Below are 21,958 nucleotides of genomic sequence, written 5' to 3'. Positions count from 1 at the left end.
TTATATAGGCCAGCTGGGGCCTGATTGGGGCATGGCCCAGCTGCAGCCACTTTTCCAATCAGCCCAGCTTTTAGAGCTGCAGCCCTCCTCCAGGGCTATTTCAAACCCCTCTGGGCAGGAGCGGGGGAGCCACCCCGCTACATTATCTCTACTAAAGATGGTGTGCAACGTATCAAACGTGTTTCTGATGTGGGAGAAAAACGATTCCTCACTCTGAGGTTGTTTGCAACATGTCAGAGGCAGTTTGTTCTCAAGCAATATAGCAAGGGGGAGAATGCACAACGGCAGGTCTCCCAGAAGATAAACAATGAGGGCAAGCATTGATACCTTTTGTGACATACAGCAATGATCAACAACTGCATTTTGTTTATACATATTCCTTCCTGATACCTTACTTTCCTCAGCAATTTCTTCAGTCTGTGCTCCGTTCTTATCTAACACAAGGTTGAAAACCAGCATCTCTTACAGTTCTTTTCTGCTGCTGGAGGTGGCGTTACCTTCAGAGCTGGGTGCCCGGCCAGCACCCGCCAGTATCAGGCCACCCTGCCAGGGCTTAATTTAAGCCACAGCTGAGCTCTGGCATCTCTTTCAATACAAATTTAACACCGTGGGAGGCAACGGGGCCCATTGGCCTCACCCGGGGTGGCACTGCCCCCAGCTGAGGTCTCATTCTCTGTTTCCTCAGTCTCTTGAGTGTCTAATTGTTTGTAGGCTCTTGGGTGGCTGAGTAACAACCCGATCTACATGCCAGACTTGGGCACCGTGGATTCCCTGACCCCCAGCCTGTCCTTCCTTCTGCATTCATGAGAGCAACAGGGTGTCCTGAGAGAGAGAGAGAGAGAGAGAGATTCTGGGGTATTTATGTGGCTGACAGTCTGGATAGATAGATAGATAGATAGATAGATAGATAGATAGATAGATTAGATGAGTTGGTAGCTAGGCCTGGTGATAGGTGAGTACATTGGTACATAGGTGGGTGGGTAAGTAGTTAGTTAATTCATGTCATAAATATAAAGGGAAGGGTTGGAGCAGGAGCCGGCCCTGATTCTGAAAACTGACAATTTATACCGACCCTTTGTTTCCCATCTTTTAACCGGTTTCCAATCCATGAGAGAACCTTCCCTCTTATCCCATGGCAGCTTACTTTACGTAAGAGCCTTTGGTGAGGGACATTGTCAAAGGCTTTCTAAAGATCAAGGTCACTATATCCACTGGATCCCCTTGGTCCACATGCTTGTTGACCCCCTCAAAGAATTCTAGTAGATTGGTGAGGCATGATTTACCTTTACAAAAAACATGTTGACTCTTCCCCAACAAATATGTTCATCTATATGTCTGACAATATTATTTTTTATTATAGTTTCAACCAGTTTGCCCAGTGCTAAAGTCAGGCTTACAAGCCTGTAATTGCCTGGATCACCTCTGGAGCCCTTTTTAAAAACTGGTGTCACATTAGCTATCCTCCAGTCATCTGGGACACAAGCTGATTGGAGTGATAGGTTATAGACTACAGTTAATTGTTCTACAATTTCACATTTGAGTTCCTTCAGAATTCTTGGGTGAATACCATCTGGTCCTGGTGACTTATTGCTGTTTAATTTATCCATTTGTTCCAAAACCTCCTCTAATGATACTTCAATCTGGGACAGTTCTTCAGATCTGTCATCTAAACAGAATAGCTCAGGTTTGGGAATCTCCATCACATCCTCAGCGTGAAGACTTAATGCAAAGAATTCATTTAGTTTCTCCATAATGGCCTTATTGTCCTTGAGTGCTCCTTTAGCATCTCGATCGTCCAGTGGCCCCATTGGTTGTTTAGCAGCTTCCTGCTTCTGATGTACTTAAAAAAATTGGTATTTCTTTTTGAGACTTTTGCTAACTGTTTCTCAAATTCCTTTTTGGCCTTCCTAATTGTATTTTTGCACTTCATTTGCCAGTGTTTATGCGCCTTTCTATTTTCCTCACTATTATTTAACTTCCACTTTTTAAAGGATGCCTTTTTGCCTCTCACTGCTTCTTTTACTTTGCTGTTTAGCCACGATGGCTCTTTTTTGTGTTTTAACTTGGGGGATACATTTAAGTCGAGCCTCTATTATGGTGTCTTTAAAAAGTTTCCACGCAGCTTGCAGGGATTTCACTTTTGGCACTGTACCCTTTCATTTCTGTTTAATTAACCTCCTCATTTTTGTGTAGTTCCCCTTTCTGAAATTAAATGCTACCATGGGGGATACTGTGGTGTTTTCCAATCCACGGGGATATGAAATTTTATTATATTATGGTCACTATTACCAAGCAGTCCAGATATATTCACCTCTTGGATCAGATCATGTGCTCCACTTAGGACTAAATCAAGAATTGCCTCTCCTCTGGTGGGTTCCAGAACCAGCTGCTCCAAGAAGGAGTCACTTAAGATGTCAAGAAACTTTCTCTCTGCATCCCATCCTGAGGTGACATGTACCCAGTCAATATGGAGATAGTTGAAATCCCCCATTACTATTGTTGATTTTTTTATTTTAATAGCCTCTCTAATCTCCCTGAGCATTTCACAGTCACTATCACCATCCTAGTCAGGTGGTTGGTAATATATCCCTACCGTGCCAGCAACCCTTTATCCTGTGGTGTGATGAACTGGGACTGTTCTCAATGTGGTCTTTGAATGCTGAGTGGGGAGTGTTGGCTGGGAAGGCAGGGGAGTGTGGCTAGGATGGTCTGCATTCAGGGATGGGAGACTGGCCATGAGGGAGAATACCTGAGCATGTAATGTGATAACCCAGGAAGGGGTTAGAGGCCAGGTGACATCTTTGCCCGGGGAACTAAACACAGGCTGTGGGACGGGATGCTGGAGGGGGAGTTTCAGAGCAGGCTGGTGGAATGGCTGGGAGGCAGATGGGGCTCTGACCACCCAAGGGGGCTGTGGTGCCCTGGGACCCCAAGATGTACCTAAGTGCGGGGGATCCTGTTGTCTGTGCCTGCAAGACCTGTCTTGGACTGTGTTCCTGTCATCTAAATAAACCTTCTGCTTTACTGGCTGGCTGAGAGTCATGGTGAATCGCAGGAAGCTGGGGGTTCAGGGCCTTGTGTCCCCCCACACTCTGTGACATGTGGTACAAGGTAACTTTCTGCAATTGGGTTTTAAATTCATGTGGGTTTATTCAAAAGTATTTTGTTGCAAACTGTTGGTTTTAAACTGCTGGGGCTTTATGGCTGCAAACTGATGGTATGGTGTGTTTCAAACTAATAGTTTTTTCCTGTGCAAAATGGTTTTTAAAAATTGCTTTTTAAAAGCATTTTGGTTTTTATTCTGCAAAAAAAAAGAGATTTTTTAAATGGGGTTGTTTCTCTTCTCAAAAGATTTTGCTTTAATGGTGAGGCCAAAGCTAGAGATATATGTGGGAGTTTAAAACACCAAACCAACAGTTTGCAACAAAATACTTTTTTTAACTGCCTGGGTGAGGGTGTGTGTGTGTCAGAGTTTGTGGAAAATATAGGTGTTGTTTTTTTAAAAAGTACATTGCTTTTTTATTTTTTTAAGTATATGGCTGAAAACTGATGGCATGGTGTGTTTCAAACTAACAGGGTTTCTGTGCAAATTGTGTTTTAAAATGGATTTTTAAAGTTGGTTTTTAAAGCAGTTTGGTTTTTATTCTGCAAAATGAGATGTGTTTTAAAAAATGTTTGTGTTTTTTTTTTTAAGTGGTAGAAATAAACTGAAAACCTCTGTTTCTTGTACAGCCTGAAATGGATAATTTTGTTTTAAAGCTATTACTTTTTAAGTAGAAAATGAGTATTTTATTTTTTAAGTTTACAAGATGGTTTCATGTGTTTTATAATAATAGTGTTGTCTGCTCCACAGTAAAGTCAAAACATGAGAGATCCGTAGACCAGAGGGTAAAGAAGCTCAAAAAAAAAAAAGGAAAGCAACATCTGAAAAGGAAAATTCCCCAGTATCAATGGCGGATGGATGAGTGAAGCCCAGTACATAAATTTTGCTTATTGGTTTGGTTATTTTATGAGGTTTTGTATCAGGGTGGATTTGATTTAAATCAAATTGATTTTTTTTAAATCAGGTTTGTTTTTGTTAAAAAGTTTTTTAACTAAAATAGTTAAATGAAATATTTAAATAAATAAATAAATTAACTATGTCAGCCAGGTCAACATGAGAATCTTAAACTATTGGCATCTGCAGCTCACTCAGTTGTCTTCACCTTCATTTTCCTGTTTGTTCAGAATCTGGAAAAGAAAAAGCTTTCCTGCTTTTTTAGATCTGAAATGATTTCTCAGTTTGGAATTAATGAGTCCAATGGAAGAAACTATTCTTTCTACACACCAGCAGAAGCAGCTATTGCTGTTAAAATGAGATTATCACTTCAACGGTCTCCGAATCCAAGTGCTTAAGTGACTCCCACCAGTTCACTGGTGTGACTTTCTTTAAAACATCATCAGCAAACACACATTTCTTCAACGGTTCTTATTCCCAAACTGGGTTCTACGGCCTGCTGTCATTATAGGTTTTCCCTTCTAGTGAGAGAATGGTATGGTAGATCTCAAATCAATGAAGGCTACACTCAGAAAGACCTGAAGACGTCTGGAATATTCTGATCAAACAGTTTCACTTTTGTTTCTACTGCCTGTCCCTCCCTTCTCACATTTATCTCCAGACTTCTTCTCCTTGTCCAGATCTGTTCTGCCCCCAACAATCTTTTATTCATTGAACTTTTTGAAAGTTTGCACTTTTAGAGAGAGGTTAGGGATTGACTCTGTGTACACAAATCTGCAGAGGGACAATAGAGTTGAGGTCTGTTATTTCTCACCTCTCTATATTATTTATTTATTTTTTAAAAATTTTTGCTGTTAACAAGCATGTTATCTCTGGAGACACAAATCCACTAAGTATCTCTGATGGTATCTTCTAGACTGAGCACTGAGTCCCATTGGGAAGATAGAAAGATTAACCTAAATAATCTATGCAGAAGCCCCTGGAGCTCCATAAAATGGTGACCCTAATCAATGAACTATTGGAACTCATTTACAAAACTTTACTTAAATATGACATGACTATATTGTCTCATACCATAGAACTAGAATTTGTAATCCCTATTCCATGATGAGATATTGTTGGGATATATAGTATCTTAATTAAAACTATCTTTAGATAGGCTTTTTCCTCAAAAAGCATTTTAACAAAAAAATCCAATTTAAATAAAAAAAATCCATTTTTTTTTAAATCATTGATTTTTATCCACCCTGGTTTGCATTTTAAGCAAATACATAGGTGTGGGTGAGAAAGATGGTAAAGTTAAGTTTTGTAAAATGTTTTTTCCCCAAATCAGGCATGTGCAACTCTCCTGACAATGCTGTAGTCAGAGCTACAGGGACTCCTCCACCGGAACAACCAAAGAACCAGGAATCTGCTTTGAGGCCTTTAACAACGCCAACGCAAAACAGCACAAGAGTGCAGATGAAGCATCCGGGCAGTCCTAAACCTCCTATACGTCAAACCCAAGGGCAAAACAAAAGACGCTAGTAAAAATCAACCACACGAACACAACACCAGTTCATCAACGTCCACAACCACACCAAGCCCTGAGAAAACTGTGATAAAAAATGCCCACATTCACAAGCCTGGAGCACACACTCTAGGGGCTGTAAATAAAAAACAAAGGAGTGACAAACCATTCTCCTAACACCATAAACTCGTTACAGCTCCCCCATATGCTAGTATTTCAGGAAAGTATGATGCTTTGTTCAGAAAACTGGTGGACACTGTATCCTCAGGGGTTCTAAAAGAAAGGAGGGCTGGAAACTACATAAAATGCAAAAGCTCTTGAGGGTGACTTTTTGAAAAAACTTCAATTTTTCCAAAGGGTGGCTCTGAGCAGGTGTGACTAGTAGTGGAAAGGGGCCTGGGTAAAAGGGGCACCCTCAAGGGTACATGTCAGCTCAGGTGTAAACAAAAGGGGGACAGTGCATGGGAGATAAACAGATGGCTGCCAAAAAGTTCCAGGCCAGGGCCACTGTACAGATTTTTAAAAAGGCTAAAGAGGTAATGAGGAAAAAAAGAGATGCTCCCTAGTGGAGTCTCTCCAACTGGCTCATCTGAAAATGGGGAGGCTGAATCTGACCTGCAGGGTGATGGTGACTCTCACACAGAATCTGATTTAGAAAACATCCCAGAAGACTCTCTTGAGGGGTCCCTGTCTGCTCCTGATGATCCTCGCGGAGGCCCCTCGGAGTCTGATTCTCAAATAGCATCTGACGTAGAAGATGCTGCTGATGGTCCCATAGAGGAACCCCCAAGTAACCCTGAAAATGCAGAGGTGTATATGGAGAGTGAGAAGTTGGCAACACGAATTACTTAGATTTGGGTAGAGCTACCATACGTCCGGATTTCCCCGGACATGTCCGGCTTTTCAGTCTATAAATAGCCACCCGGGGGAGGGTATTCTAAAAATCTAAAAATGTCCGGGATTTCCCCCCAGTCAGCTATTTTTAGCTGGGCAGCCAAAGCCCCTTCAGGGCTCCCCCCATCCCCTGCAGCCTTATCATGCCCCCGGCCCCGCAGCTGTCTTCCCCCACCCCTGAACGCTCTGCCCCCTGCTCCTCCCCCTCCCCTGCTTCCCGCGAATCAGATATTCGCGGAAAGTCTGAAAACAAGCAGGGGCAGGTAGGCAGCAGCAAGTCAGCTGCAGCAGGGCGGGGACATGAGGAGGAGGGCTCCGGGGAGAAGCAGCGCGGCACGGCCCAGTCCTGCCCTGACCGAGCGTCTCCCTCCAGCCCTGACCAAGCGGCTCCGGCCCTGGCCAGCCCCAGCGGCTCTGGCCCTGGCCCCAGCAGCTCTGGCACAGTTCAGCTCGGGCCCCGGGGCACCGGCCCCAGCCCCGGCTCCAGCTCTGGCTCCGGCCCTGGCTCCAGTGCCTCCGGTCCAGCTTGGCTCGAGCCCCGGGGCACCAGCCACGGTTCCATTCGAGCGCGCCGGCCCCAGGAGCTCCAGACCAGCTCGGGCCCCAGGGCGGCGGCCCCGGTTCCAGCCGATCGCGCCACCCGGCACCGGCCGAGCACCTCCAGCCTGGCCCCAAGCCCTGTGACCCCAGCTGGAGCAAAGCCCAATTCCTGGGCTCTGGCTAAAGCCGGCCCTGGTCACGGGACAGGGAGGTGGGGGTTGGATGGGTCGGGGGTTTGAGGGAGCCTGTCAGGGGGGCAGGGGTGAGGAGAGGGGTTGGGACAGTCAGCAGGGGGGTTAGATGGGTCACGGATTCTGGGGGGGCTGGCAGGGGGGCAGGGGTGTGGAGAGGGAACAAGGCAGGCAGGGAGCAGAGGGGGTTGGATGGGTCAGGAGTTCTGGGGGTCCTCTCAGTTGGCGGGGAGCAGTTGGATAGGGCATGGGAGTCCCTGGGGTCTGTCTGGGGGCAGGGGTGTAAATATGGGGTGGGGGTGTGGATAAGTGTCGGGGCAATCAGGGGACAGGTAGGGTCCTAGGGGGGCAGTTAGAGTGGGGGGTTCTCAGGAGGGGACAGTCAGGGGAAAAGAAGCAGGGAGGCTTAGATACGGGTTGGGGTCCTAGGGGGCAGTTAGTGGCAGAGGTCCCAGGAGGGGGCAGTCAGGGGACAAGAAGCAGGGGGGGTTGGGAGTTCTGAGGGGGGCAGTCAAGGGGTGGGAAGTGAGAGGGAGTGGATGGGGTGGGGCTAGAGCTGGGCTCCTTCCCCCCCCCGTGTCCTCTTTTTTGATTGTGGAAATATGGTAACCCTAGATTTTGGGGGTCGATGTATTTTGAGGAATTTTGTTTTGTCAATCTTGAGCAAATTAATTCAGCTCAGCAGGTTGTTGAAGCCATACCCAGGGGGAGACAGTAAGTTCTCAATGACGTTCATGGCAGGGTAGGCCCTGATGATTCTGTTCAGATATATTTAGAGAGCAGGAATTGAACTAACCCTTTGTTTTCAGTCAGAAGAACCAGGGATGAGCTGTCTGCTGAGGATTTCTTAAATCAGACCTCAAAGCTGCTACAGAGCAGTAGAGAGAGGTATATCGATGGGACGTTGCGCCTCGTTGTTACGGTTGTAAAAAACAGGGGTGGGGACCATCGTAGAGTTATAAATTCTATCCTCAGTAGCCAATCGTCCATAAAAAGAGACAGTGTTTGGTAGACCTGACATACACCGGTACCAATCTGTGTTTAGCGGGTGGGCTCTTGACTGTCATGTCCGACCATAAACCTATGGACATGGAATTGTTAGCGGGGGCAAGAAAGTTGCATGAGAAACTCGGGTGGTCAGGTCAAAAAAAGGTTCTGCTCAACAATGTAACAATGTTTGAACAGCATTTAGGAGTCAACATACAGGTGGTGCGGTAGCCACGAAAGGCGGATGGGGCTTTTTTTAAATGGGGGGCCAGTGTACCCCAAGACTTTTTTCATCCTGTTACACGATGAACATTACTATGGGGTTCTGGATGTGAAAAAGTTGTTTGGGGTGAAAAAATATTGTGAATTTTGCCAGGTGGTGTACAGTCACGACCACTCTTGCAGGTATCATTGCTGCCTCTGCTTGAGCGTAGCATGCTTGGACAGCGTGGGCATGCAGCTGAGGTGTGCTAGCTGTAGACTGTATTGTCGTTCCAAAGAGTGTTTAGACGGACACGTCGACTGTGCATTGAAAAACAAGTCAAATGCCTGTCTAAAACTTTGTGTGATCAGTGTCAGTCTTACGTGGACAAGGGGCACAGGTGCAAAGGGAGGCTCTGTAAGCAGTGTCAGGGTTTGATCACCGGTGATGTAGACAGCCACCTCTGTTTTATGGATAGCATTAGAAAGCCCAAATCATCGGAAAAGTGTATTTTTTACATTTTTGAATGCACGCAGTAGACAGTATTGCACATGCCCAATTACATTTTGCAGTGCCCTAAAGCTGGAACAATCCTGGGAATTTAAGGGCAGCAAGTGTCTTTCCACCTTTGTTAAGAGCTTTCTGGGCAAAGACTTCTGGGACTGAACGTTACTAGCGCACGGTTCCAAAGGTTACGATGCACACGTTGTTGTTAGACAGTTACTGAAGGAAAAGATGTGCACTCTGGGGCAGGTTTTCTAACCTTTTAATCATTCTCCTGCCACCCCTCTGAGCCCTCCCCGATGGGTCAATGTCCTTCTGGAACTGCAGGCACCAGAACTGGACACAGGACCCCAGCAGCGGTCGCACCAGGGCCAGATCCAGAGGGAAAATCACCTCCACGCTCTGACTCCAGAGCCCACTGTTGATGCACCCAGGCCGGCCGCAGCATCGCACCGGGATCTCATGTGCAGCTACTTATCCAGCATCACCCCCGAATTGTTGTCAGAGTCCCTGCTGCCCAGGAGAGCGTCCCCCGTCCTGTGAGTCCGGCTGACACCCTGTGTTCCTAGGTGAACATGTTGACATTTAGCCCTATTAAAACACACACTGTTTGCTTGTGCCCAGTTTACCAAGCGACCCAGAGTGCTCTGTAGCAGTAACCTGGCCTCGTCATTAGTTGCCACTTACCCCATCTGTGTGTTATCTGCAAACTGGGTCAGGGCTGATTTTATGTTGTCTTCCAGGTTGTAAAAAAAGGTGTTAACAAGCATCAGGGCAAGGACAATTCCCTGCGGGATCCCTCTGGAAACACGCGCTTGCTGCTGATTCCCTGGTGACAGTTGCCTCTGGAGGTCTAGCAGTTAGCCAGTTAGCCAGGCCCGACTGGGCCCCTAGCTCAGTCAGGGTTTCAAAAGCACAATTGCAACACAAATCACACACACACACATAGGGCCTTACAAGTCCTCCATCCTGATTTTCACCCTGTTGCTAAAGGCTATGGCGGTGATGTAATATCCATCGCCATCCATAGGGAGTTTCACTTGGCACCGCTCGACATTTTGATTCAAAAACTAGAAGGAAACGAAATTACCGTGACCCAGATTTAAAACTGGTTAACTGTTAGCAAGAATGAGTTCTTTGAGTCTGTGACATCTGGGGGCTGCCCAGACACAGCAAAGGACAGGCCTTGCCCCAGCTGGGATCAGGGCTGTCAGGGTTCCCTCCCCACTCTGAGCTGTGGGGTACAGATATGGGTAGACCCCCTAAGCTTATATCTACCAGCTTGGGTTAAAAACTTCCCCAAGGCACAAATCCTTCCTTGTCCTTGGACGGTATCACTGCCACCACCAAGGGAGTTAGACAAAGATTCAGGAAAAGGACCACTTGGAGTTCTTGTTTCCCCCAAATATCCCCCCAAGCTCCTTCACCCCCTTTACTGGGGAGGCTGGAGAATAATAGACCAACGAAATAGGTAAACAAGGTGAGCACAGACCAGACCCTTGGGTTTTAGGACACTAAAAAACAATCAGGTTCTTAAAAGAAGAATTTTATTATAAAGAAAAAAGTAAAGAAGTACCTCTGTAAAATCAGGATGAAAGGTAATTTTACAGGGTAATAAGATTGAAAACACAGAGGATTCCCCTCCAAGTAAAACTGCAAAGTTACAAAAAACAGGAATAAACCTCCCTCTTAGCATGGGGAAAATTCACAAGCCACAACAAAAGATAATCTAACGCATTTCCTTGCTTTATTTACAATTTTTGCAACCTTTGATGCTTATTTCAGATAGGGTTTTAGGAGAGGTTTATTTCCTTCCCTGGTCCCTTTCTATCCCAAGGGAGCACAAACAAAGAGCACAAACAAAACCTTCCCCCGCCCCAGATTGGAAAGTATCTTCCTTCCCCACTGGTCCTTGTGGTCAGGTGCCAACCAGGTTATTTGAGCTTCTTAACCCCTTAGAGGTAAAGGAGGGATTTTATGCTCCCCTTAGCTGTATGTTTATGATAAGGGCCCTATTGTGCCAGGTGCTGCTCAGACACAGCGAGAGACAGGCCCTGCCCCAGCTGGGATCGGGGCTGTGTTATGCCCAGCCCTGCCCAGAAACCAGCTGCAATCAGGGCCTTCCAGTGGAAAGGCAGATTTGAAAACTGATTCTTTACTGGACACAAATAAGTCAGAGTTGTTATTGGCTCTTCGTTGAAAAAGTAGCAGTGACAAAAAATGATACATGAAAATCTATTTCAAGTAACAGTTTGTAAACAGGGAATTTTATAGTCAGATGTTTTTGGCTTTGGAGTGAACATGTTACCTTCAATAGAACATTGTTATTAAGAAGTTATAATCACGTGGCACTGCTTGACCTAGGCAGAGACCAGGGCCCTGTTGTGCCAGGTGCTGCCCAGACACAGCGAGAGACCATCCCTGCCCCTAAGAGTTTGTAATGTAAGTGGCCCAGGGCACCATTATTATCCTGATTTTTGGGGTAAGGAAACTGAGAATAGACAGATGCAGCAACTGGCCAAACCTCACCTACGGCATTTTTACAAAGCAGAAATTAGAACCGAGAGTACCCAGCCAGCAGCTTAGACACAAGCCCATCCCTCCAGCTGCTGCCCCTGAGCTTGACAATCCTGTCCATCTGTGAAAGAAGTTGGTGAGGGCTCAGGCAGGGTAGAAGAGAGACTCTCTGTGACTGAGGGGTGAGAGGCTCTTTCCTCCGGGGACAGTGGGGTTTGAGAGGGGGCAGGCTTTGAGACCCGGCTGCAGAGGACTCTGGGATACCTCCCCTCAATGCAGTGCTCCAGCATTTAAAAGGCCTAGTTGACTCCGCCCTGAGTCCAGGCCAGAGCAGGAATTTGCACCCAGGTTTCCCACATCGTGAGTCCAGCCCTGGGCCGACCCCTTCCCCCTTCCCTCCACACTGTGATCCCCCCTGCACTGGATGGGCTGGAGATGCCCAGCCTGGGCCCATGGCGCGAGGGGGCTATTTCCGCTGGAACTCAGCATATACCATGGCTGGTGCCTCCAGAGGCTCCCCCCGTTTGCGCTGCGGCTTGGAGAATTCGATGGAGGCGTAGTGCAGCTCGTCCGGGGCCTGTGCTGTGACAGCCCTGTCCTGGACGCCTTTGGTCCGGCGGGCGGCTGGAGTCTTGTGATGCTGAGTGAGAAGCAAGGCAGAGACACCAGGCAGAGACTTGCATCCACCCTGCTGTGCTGATCGCCTGGGCTGCCCCAGGTCTCGTTTCCCCAACCCTCCGTGCAAATGCATTTCCTGCATCGGGCGTGCACTAGCAAGAGGCGTGGGATTGGGTGTGTTTCACACTCTGCACGCATGAGCCAATCCCATGCCAGCACCAGCTCAGTTAACGCATTCACTGCCTCACCTGCACAGGCCATGCATTCGCAAGATGAATGTGGGTGTGTGCATTTTATGCACTATGAATGCAGGATTTCATCTCATGCATCTCATCGCAGAACAGGTTCAGGAAATGTATTTTCTGCATTTCATGCACCGAGCACTTGGGGCAACACTGTTTAAGTTAATGCATTCTCTGCCTTCCCTGCACTGGCCATGCATTAGCAATATGCAAGAGGTTGTGTACATTTTATGCACTGTGCATGCCTGATTTGATCCCATGCATGTCGTGTTTCTATAGAGGATGCTGATGCGTTCATTGCATTTTCTGGAGGGTGCATATATTTGCAACAGACAAAGTGCACCCTGCTGCATGCGTTGTCTGATTACGTGTACGTAATACGATAGCAGGCAGCTGCAGAAATGCATTTCTTGCCCAGCTCGTGCATTCGGGTGATGCCCAGGGATTGGCAGCATTGCAGCCCCAATCTAGTCCGTGCACTTTTTGAATGCACATGAATGTATTCGATGCATGTCCTCCCCTCTGAGCGAGACCCATGGGATGAGGTGCATTTTCTGCATGCAGGAGCCAATCCCACGCAGTTTGGGGAGCCCAGGCTGGTGGCAGGGATGTATTTCTTGCACCGGGCATGCGTGGGGGGTCGGGTGCCCTGGTGGAAGCCTGACTTATATTTGTGCATTTGTTAAGGGGGTGGGAAGAACAAGAAGTGGCGGGGACAGAGAAGGGGTGGGGTGGGAAGGGCAGGTGGGCTTGGTCCCCCGCTCCCTCCAGGTACATACCATGGGGATGCTGGTGATGTTACTGTAGATCAGGCTGGCCTCGTCGGCCATGTGCCCCGCCTGGCTCCCGTTAGCTGTCTCCACGGCCTCTGCGCTGGGGGGCGCCGGCTCCCGGCTCCGCCGTCTTCAGACAAACGTATAAGGACTGATGAATGAGACTGGGGGGAGGGGCGTAGAATAGCCCCGTGGGGAGGGGCGTAGAATAGCCCCGTGGGGAGGGAGAATGAAGGCACACCAGGGATAATGGAATGGGATCTCAGAGGGGTGTGGGAGGGGCAGTTGGGGGTCAGGGCAGGAGGCTTCAGACTTACTTGATCACACAGAGCCCAAGAAGGAAGAATCCAATGGCGACCCCCAGCCCACAGCCCATCCCAATGAACACCGACTTGTCAGCATCCTCCGAACCTGGAAAAACACAGAACATGGATGGAAGAGAGCCCACGAATCCTGGCTCCCAGCCCGCCACTCCCATCCCAGAGCTGGGGATAGAATCTCGAATTCCTGGATCCCAGCCTGAGCCCTCAACTCCCCACCCCAACTCCCCACCCTGAGCTGGTTACAGAATCCAGGAGACAAATGTCTCACCTCTCTGCAGGGGGCTGAGTTCAAAGTACAGGGTGACGTAGCTCCCGTGGGGGTTGGAGCCAAGGCAGAAGATCAAGAGCCCCCTGTCCCCACTTCCAGTCCAGGTCAGGGCAGAATCATAGAATACCATGGTTGGAAGGCACCTTAGGAGGTCATCTAGTCCAACCCCCTGCTCAAACCAATCCCCAATGAAATCATCCCAGCCAGGGCTTTGTCAAACCTGACCTTAAAAACCTCTAAGGAAGGAGATTCCACCACCTCCCTAGGAAACCCATTCCAGTGCTTCACCACCCTCTTAGTGTTAGAACAAAGGCCAAATACTTGCTATTCCCCAAGGCCACAGCTCCATTTCCCGTATATAAATGTATAGCAAGACAACCAATCAAAGAGGCCCAACAGCAAGGAGGCCCAGCAGATGTATCCCATTACCCCTACCCCTGGAAAAGCAATCAATCAAGGGGGCCCCACCAGATGTATCCTATATACCCCTAGAAGGGAATTTAAAAATTCCTTAGGTCAGCAGAATGTATGCACGTTAAGTCATTTGTTACTGGATATAAAAAGGCTTGCTCTACGCTTGTAGGGTGTGTTCCTCCCTCTGGCATGAGTCGAGGGGGACACCCGCTCAGCTGACTGATCAATAAAGAACTTGAAGCCGTCTTCTAGACTCCCGTGCCTCCTTGGGGTAATTGGGCAGCTCCAGGGGGAAACGAGCCCATTTGGCTAACAAATGGCGACCACGAAGGGACTTCTCTCCCTGTAGAGGGCACTGACCGACGGCCGAGGGCGATTCCGAGGAGTGGCCACCTCGAGCTGTTGCTTTGCTCGGGCCTCGGATCGTCACAATCGGCCGGGGCGGCTGTGTCCTCTCTAAAGAGAACTCTGAAGGACACGGAAGCAAGACGGCTTCAGAAGAAGGGGAAGTCTGACTGCCGGACGCGGCCACTTCGGGCGGTAAGTGCGTTTACCTCCTGGGTTTGAGGAATAACGCCCCCGAGGTGTGGGTTGGACAGTGGAAATCCCCTAGGCAGCCTGTATACGGGAAGGTATGTTAACATTATTGTAGCTTTGTAAATGTCTTGTTGTTGTGTTTTTGGTTAAAGGGTAAGCAAATAACGGCCATTGAGTAACGTAACTAACTCCACAAGTCCATGGGCCGTTTTTAACAATTATTGGGACTTGGAGCAACCTCAGGGATTACTCTTGTTTATAGGAAGGGTAATCTTGTTTCTCCTCTTAATGGTGTGTTGGAAACCGAGATTGTAACTGATTAAAGGATCTGTGTGAAAGATGAATGAGTGCTGCTGACAGGTCTGAGGCTTAAGCTGACTTCAGCCGCCCCAAGACTCCTGCGAGGGGAAACCCGATGACCAGGATATCTTGATTGCAAGGGGGGTCAGCCGAACCTCGTGACCCAGCGGATATCTGAGTTAGAACTAGATCTATACCTCTTCCCCCTCTTGATATCTCTGTCTCGGAAAACTCTGGGTAAAGCATAATGGGGTCCGGACAAAGCACCTTCTCCTGGACACCCCTGGGATGTATGCTGGATAACTGGAAGGCGTTTAGACGCCAGGCTAATTATGGAATTGTATTATGTAAAGACAAGCTTGTAAAATTCTGTACTCTTGAATGGATGACATTCGGGGTGGAATGGCCCGAGGGAGGGACGCTCAAACCAGGGGTTGTACAAGCAGTACATAGCATTGTGACCTGGGATGGGCATTGGGACCAATATCCCTATATAGATATTTGGCAGGACCTTGTGGCCAATCATCCCCCATGGTTGCAAAAATGTAGATCACAAACTATTAAAACCTTAATGGCCCGTGCCCCTGTTAGGAAACCCTGTTTCCCTGTTAAGAAATCTTGTCTGCGGGCTGTGATTCCCTCTGCCCCTGATCCTATGCCCCCTCCCCCTTTGTATCCTGGCCTCCCGGCTCCGGTACCCTCAATTGAAATCCCCCCCCCACATCTCTGAGGATAATGCCTCAGCTGAAAGGGGTGAGCCAAGCAACCAGGATTTTTCCAAACGGGAGCCCCCTCCGATCTCTCTGAGCTCCCCGGTGTCTAACCACACCAGGAGCAAGGGTGGCCCGGTACTCCAAGGGCCCCTGCAACAGAATTATTTGTGTCCACTGCGGGAAACTGTAGCCCCTGAGGGTAATCTCACTATGGTATATGTTCCCTTTACCACTAGTGAGCTATATAATTGGAAGGGGCTTCGGGCAAGAATATAGAGGAACTTTTAGAAATAGCCATGAAGGTTTATGATCGGAGGGATGATGAGGAGCGAAAGAAAGGGGCCCGTGTTTTGGCCATGGCCCTGAGAGAAGGATATGCAGAAAGGGGGGACAAGGTTAAGGAGAAGCCAGGGCCACCTGGGAGGGGACGGGACCCCCGCCTGGGTCGAAACCAGTGCACTATCTGTAGGGAAGAGGGGCACTGGAAGAATGAATGCCCCCGGCGACAGGCCATGGGAAAGGAACGTAAAAACAAAACACCGTCCCTTCCCATCCTTTACAACAACACGGGACGTTCAGGGGAGGGATCTTCCCCATAGAGAAGCCGAGGGACCCAGCGGCCCCTCCTGACAGCACAAGCTGCCAGCCTGGATCCCACGGTAAAAATTAAAGTGGAGGGCCGCCCAATTGAAGCCCTTATTGATACTGGGGCCACTCTTAGTTTGCTCCCCCTTAATAAGGCCCCCCGAGATAGAGCTCGGGGACGTGCCATAGTCCAGGGGATAGAGGGACAAACTACAGCTTTGGAAAAAAAAAAAAAAAAAAAAAAAAACTTTGCCTCTCCTAGTAAAAAAATAGGGGACCGTCAAATTTCCCATCAGTTTGTTTGCAGTCCCTCCTGCCCCATAGCGCTGCTCGGACGAGATATCCTCACTAAATTACAGGCGGAGATCTCATTCGATAACGGGACAATGGAAGTCAGAATCCCTAAGCAACAAGCCTCTAATTACCAGATGGCTCTCATAAATGCTAGAGATCACTCCCTGGAATGTAAGGGAAGTGTTGGAAGCCAGCTGCAAGGGGGGGGGGGGGGCGTAAATCCCAAGGTCTGGGCGGAGGAAGGAGGCGTGGCCCGAGCCAGGAATGCTACACCAGTGCATATTTCCCTTAAGGAGGGAAGCAGCCCAGTCCGAATTCGACAATACCCCCTTAAGTTAACCACTCGGATCGGGTTAAAACCCCTGATTCAAAAGTTTTTGCAGTGCGGGTGGTTAAAGGAAGACACGTCCCCATACAATACTCCAATAATGGGGGTGCCTAAGCCTAATGGGCAGTATCGGTTGGTCCAGGACCTAAGACAAATTAACAAGTTAATAGCAGAGACTGTTTGCCTTTGAGTGGGAGGACCCAGATACCCACTACAAAGCTCAATACCTTTGGACCGTGGTCCCACAGGGACTTACCTGTGCACCCGAGATTTTTGGCAGCCAGTTGAGAAGGGACCTTGCCCCATTCCTGGCTAGACACCCCTCATGTAACATAGTCCAGTATTGTGATGATTTGCTCTTAAGTACTGAAACAGAGGCAGCTTGTAAAGAGCAGACTGTAAAGCTCCTTAATTACCTTGGGGCACAGGGTATAAGGTTTCAAAGGAAAAAGCACAATTGGTTAGGCGACAGGTCACTTTTCTTGGGTATCATTTGTGCCAGGGAAGTCATAGTCTAGGTAAAGAAAGAATCCAGGTGATACTCAATAACCCTCGACCTCAAAACCCCCGAGAGTTGAGGGCTTTCCTGGGGTTGACTGGGTTTTGTCGACTCTGGATCCCTGACTACGGGGGAAGAGCCAAACCGCTGTATGAATCCTTAACTAAAGAGGGTCTGCTTCATTGGACGTGGACCAAAGAGATGGAAAAAGCATTTCGAGAGCTAAAAGAAGCCTTGGTTCAGCCTCCCGCTCTAGCCCTCCCCGACCCTCGGAGGCCGTTCACTCTATACGTTCATGAGAGGGGAGGGGTGGCTGCTGGAGTTCTATGCCAAAGGTCGGGACCAACCTGGCGACCCATTGGATAATGCTCAAAGGTGTTGGACCCTGTCGCCAAGGGGTGGCCTGCCTGTTTATGGGCCGTTGCAGCGACCGCTCTCCTTGTACAGGAGGCTGAAAAATTGACCCTGGGAGGGGACACTGAGGTTGTGGTTCCCCACGGGGTGCCTCAAATACTGGGGACAGGCGCTGGGGAAAAGCATTTAAATCCCAGTCGACATACCAGATATGAAGTAGGGCTCTTGCTAGCCCCTAACTTAACCTTTAGGACAGTTAGCTCCATAAACCCAGCTACCCTGCTGCCCGATCCTGAGGTTTCCCATGAGACTAGCCCCACTCATGACTGTATTGAAGTTTTGCAACAGGAAACCAAACCCCGCCCTGATCTCTCAGACTTGCCGTGGTCCAACCCTGAAATTGAGGGGTACGTTGACGGGTCCAGCTATGTGATAGATGGCAAGTGGTTTACCGGAGCCGCAGTAGTAATTAAGGACAAAGGAATATACAAGTTTAAACTCAGCCCTAATTTGTCCGCTCAAGCGGCGGAGTTAGTGGCCCTTATCGAGGCTCTCCGGTTGGGAGCTGGAAAAACTATTAACTTGTATACCGATAGCCGCTCTGCCTATATGGTGGTACATGCTCACGGGGCCCTGTGGAGAAAGAGGGGATTTATCACAGCGTCAGGCCAAAGAATTGCACATGGGAGTCTCATCAAAACACTCCTTGAGGCTTTAATGCTTCCCCTCCGGGTTGCCGTGATACATGTGCGTGCCCATGGAAGGGTCCCGGAGGCTGAACAACGTAAATATAATCAATTGGCCGATCAGGCCGCAAAGGAGGCCGCAAGGGAAGGGGCCTCATGGGTCCTCTTGGTCCAAGATACAGAAGCTAAAAACCCCCCTCCCCAATATACAGCCGAGGAGGCACGCCACGCACAGGCTGCGGGGGCCCGGCAGGTTCCCCCGGGATGGTGGAAATTACCGGGGGGGGAGATTTTTGTCCCCCGGCCGATACTTCAGGAAATTCTCCAGCACATGCATAAAGAAGGGCATATGGGGTCAGGAGCAATGGTTGATTTGGCCACCCGATCCCTTAAGGGGCTGGGTATGCACATGGAAGCCCAGAGAATAGTTAGTAATTGCCCCGTCTGCCAACGAACTAACCAAAAGGGGTGTGGCCCTCCCGCCCCAATGGGAGGCCGGCCCTGGGCCACATACCCTTTTCAGAGATGGCAGGTTGACTTCGCAGAAATGCCCCCTTGCAGGGGCTATAAATACCTGCTCGTATTTGTGGATCAGCTTACGGGATGGGTAGAGTGTTACCCCACCCGGCATTGCCAGGCTCGGGCGGTTACTAAGGCCCTGTTGCATGAAATACTTCCCCGATTCCATCTCCCCGAAACGATTGAATCTGATCAGGGAAGCCACTTTACCTCACAAGTGGTCCAACAGGTGTCCCAGGCACTCGGTATACAATGGAGGTTGCATACCCCCTGGAGGCCGCAGAGCTCAGGCCAGGTGGAAAGAATGAATAGGACTCTCAAGGATACCCTCACTAAACTATGCACAGAGTCTAGTCTAAAATGGCTTGATGCGTTACCACTCGCCCTTACCCGTATTCGAAGGGCCCCCCGTAAGGGTCTTAAGCTCTCACCATTTGAACTGGTCTTTGGGTTCCCTCCCCGAATCCTGATCCCGGGGTTCCGGGAAGATGTAAACTGGGAAATGGGAAAGGACTCCTTATGGAAGCAGGTCTCCGGGTTGCAATCTGTTTTGTTACAGCTGCATCGGTACGCGGTGCCTTTCCAAGCCCTTCCCCTGGACCAGCCCGTGCATCCGTTCCAGATCGGTGATCAGGTCCTTGTCAAGAAATGGAGGCGTGACCCCCTTACACCACGGTGGGACGGCCCGCACACTGTCTCGCTCATCAGCCAAACTGCAGTCAAAGTTCTCGGGAGCAACAAATGGACACACCATACATGGGTAAAGCGGTTTCTGAGCCCTAGCCCGGAGACTGAACTAGCAGAAGAGGACACCGGCCCTCTGCCCGCCCCGGCTCCGGACGCCCGGGGTGGCACAGGTGAAGACTCTACCTGGGAGTACCAGTACTTGGACGGATTAAAGGGACTGTTTAGAAAAAGATAATGAAATTGCTGCTAATATCCTTGTTTATGTGCTTCCACCACTATTATGGTTGGGAGAATAGGTTTTTACAGCTAGGGGAGACAATAGCAGGATCCTTTAACCTCAGTAACTGTTGGGTATGCGGAGGCCCAGGGGAATTAGATGAATGGCCTTGGGTAGCCCAGCCCGTGCAAGCTAAATGGTGGATTAGTAATTTAAGTATAGTCCACAAAGGAACGAAGTTTGGACTGAGGATAGTAGCCCTTGGCGACTCTATTCCTCTGAAGTAGGGATCCTTTGTCTCAACCGAACAAAACCAGAAGGGGTGTATGTGGGCAAAAGCCAATGTGACTGGACTCTATCTCTAGGACTTGACTGCTATGATCACTCTAGTTGCCATACGTATGACTGTTCTAAATATAAAGGACGGTGGAACCATACCCACGTAAAACTCACTAATCATAGCTGGGTACCATGTTCCTACCAACAGCATACTGGCGAAGGCTGTAAGGCAGTTGGACAAGATGGGTTCTTTGATGCCCTCTTTCTAAGTTGCCAGCGAGATAATACCAACAGTAAGGATCACGTGGTACGCTGGTATCAGTGGGCATGGCAACATTCTAATGGAACTCGGGTAACCCATTTTAATCATTTTTGGTCTACTACCAATAGCCCTAAATTTGGTTGTAATTGCACTTGGAGGGAAGGGGCTGGGGCTTGGAAATGTGACTATTGTAATCCTGACGGTACATCTATTGTATTAGGGGGACCCCTGGAGATGGGTAACTCTTTGTATTACGAAGAACCGGGCCCCGAGGACTATCCCGAAACCTGGGATGGCCCTTTTGCAAATGGACAATGGGCCCTAAAAGGCCATTACTGGATATGTGGGCAATATGCTTATCGAAGATTGCCTCCAAATTGGTCAGGAATTTGTTATGTTGGGTACATTAGGCCCTTATTCTTTCTACGACCCCAAATCCAGGGAAATAAATTAGGAATTAAGGTATATGACGACTTGATGAGGGAGAGGCGGTCCGTTGATTCCACATTGACTGCTGGAAGCTCCCAAAAGTGGGGGGCTCAAGAGTGGCTCCCTGTGTAATTGCATTAGTTCGACAAATGGCTAATCAAATTGTACGCCAACGCATGATGGCACTATATCAACCGGTTAAAGTTGAGGATTGGGGGCCATAGGGCTCTCAAAATGCTTTTAAGGGGGGAGAACCTTGTTAGAACAAAGGCCAAATACTTGCTATTCCCCAAGGCCACAGCTCCATTTCCCGTATATAAATGTATAGCAAGACAACCAATCAAAGAGGCCCAACAGCAAGGAGGCCCAGCAGATGTATCCCATTACCCCTACCCCTGGAAAAGCAATCAATCAAGGGGGCCCCACCAGATGTATCCTATATACCCCTAGAAGGGAATTTAAAAATTCCTTAGGTCAGCAGAATGTATGCACGTTAAGTCATTTGTTACTGGATATAAAAAGGCTTGCTCTACGCTTGTAGGGTGTGTTCCTCCCTCTGGCATGAGTCGAGGGGGACACCCGCTCAGCTGACTGATCAATAAAGAACTTGAAGCCGTCTTCTAGACTCCCGTGCCTCCTTGGGGTAATTGGGCAGCTCCAGGGGGAAACGAGCCCATTTGGCTAACATTAGTGAAAAAGTTTTTCCTTATATCCAACCTAAACCTCCCCCATTGCAAATTGAGACCATTACTCCTTGTTCTGTCATCTGGTATCACTGAGAAAAGCCTAGATCCATCTTCTTTAGCACCCCCTTTCAGGTAGTTGAAAGCAGCTATCAAATCCCCCCTCATTCTTCTCTTCTGCAGACTAAGCAATCCCAGTTCCCTCAGCCTCTCCTCATAAGTCATGTGCTCCAGAGCCCTAATCATTTTTGTTGTCCTCCCTGGACTCTTTCCAATTTTTCCACATCCTTCTTGTAGTGTGGGGCCCAAAACTGGACACAGTACTCCAGTTAGGCATCACCAATGTCGAATAGAGGGGAACGCTCACATCCCTTGATCTGCTGCCAATGCCCCTACTTATACAGCCCAAAATGCCGTTAGCCTTCTTGGCAACAAGGGCATACTGGTCATATCTAGCTTCTCCTCCACTTTAACCACTAGGTCTTTTTCTGCAGAACTGCTGCCTAGCCAGTTGGTAACTAGTCTGTAGCAGTGCATGGGATACATCTGTCCTAAGTGCAGGACTCTGCACTTGTCCTTGTTGATCCTCATCAGATTTCTTTTGGC

General features: G+C 48.8%; 1 long non-coding RNA gene across 1 annotated transcript; it reads left to right on the top strand.

The window, feature by feature from the left end:
- Positions 1–14,193: 14,193 nt before the first annotated feature.
- On the top strand, positions 14,194–21,287 carry LOC135976904 (uncharacterized). Its single transcript, XR_010594165.1, has 2 exons — positions 14,194–14,520; positions 19,355–21,287. It is a non-coding gene; the product is annotated as an uncharacterized LOC135976904 (long non-coding RNA).
- The last annotated feature ends 671 nt before the right edge of the window (positions 21,288–21,958 follow it).

The sequence above is a fragment of the Chrysemys picta genome, chromosome 20, assembly GCF_011386835.1.
Source record: "Chrysemys picta bellii isolate R12L10 chromosome 20, ASM1138683v2, whole genome shotgun sequence".
NCBI classification, from domain to species: domain Eukaryota; kingdom Metazoa; phylum Chordata; order Testudines; family Emydidae; genus Chrysemys; species Chrysemys picta.
Note: the sequence above shows the minus strand (reverse complement) of the source record. Positions and strands in the feature narration are given on the sequence as shown.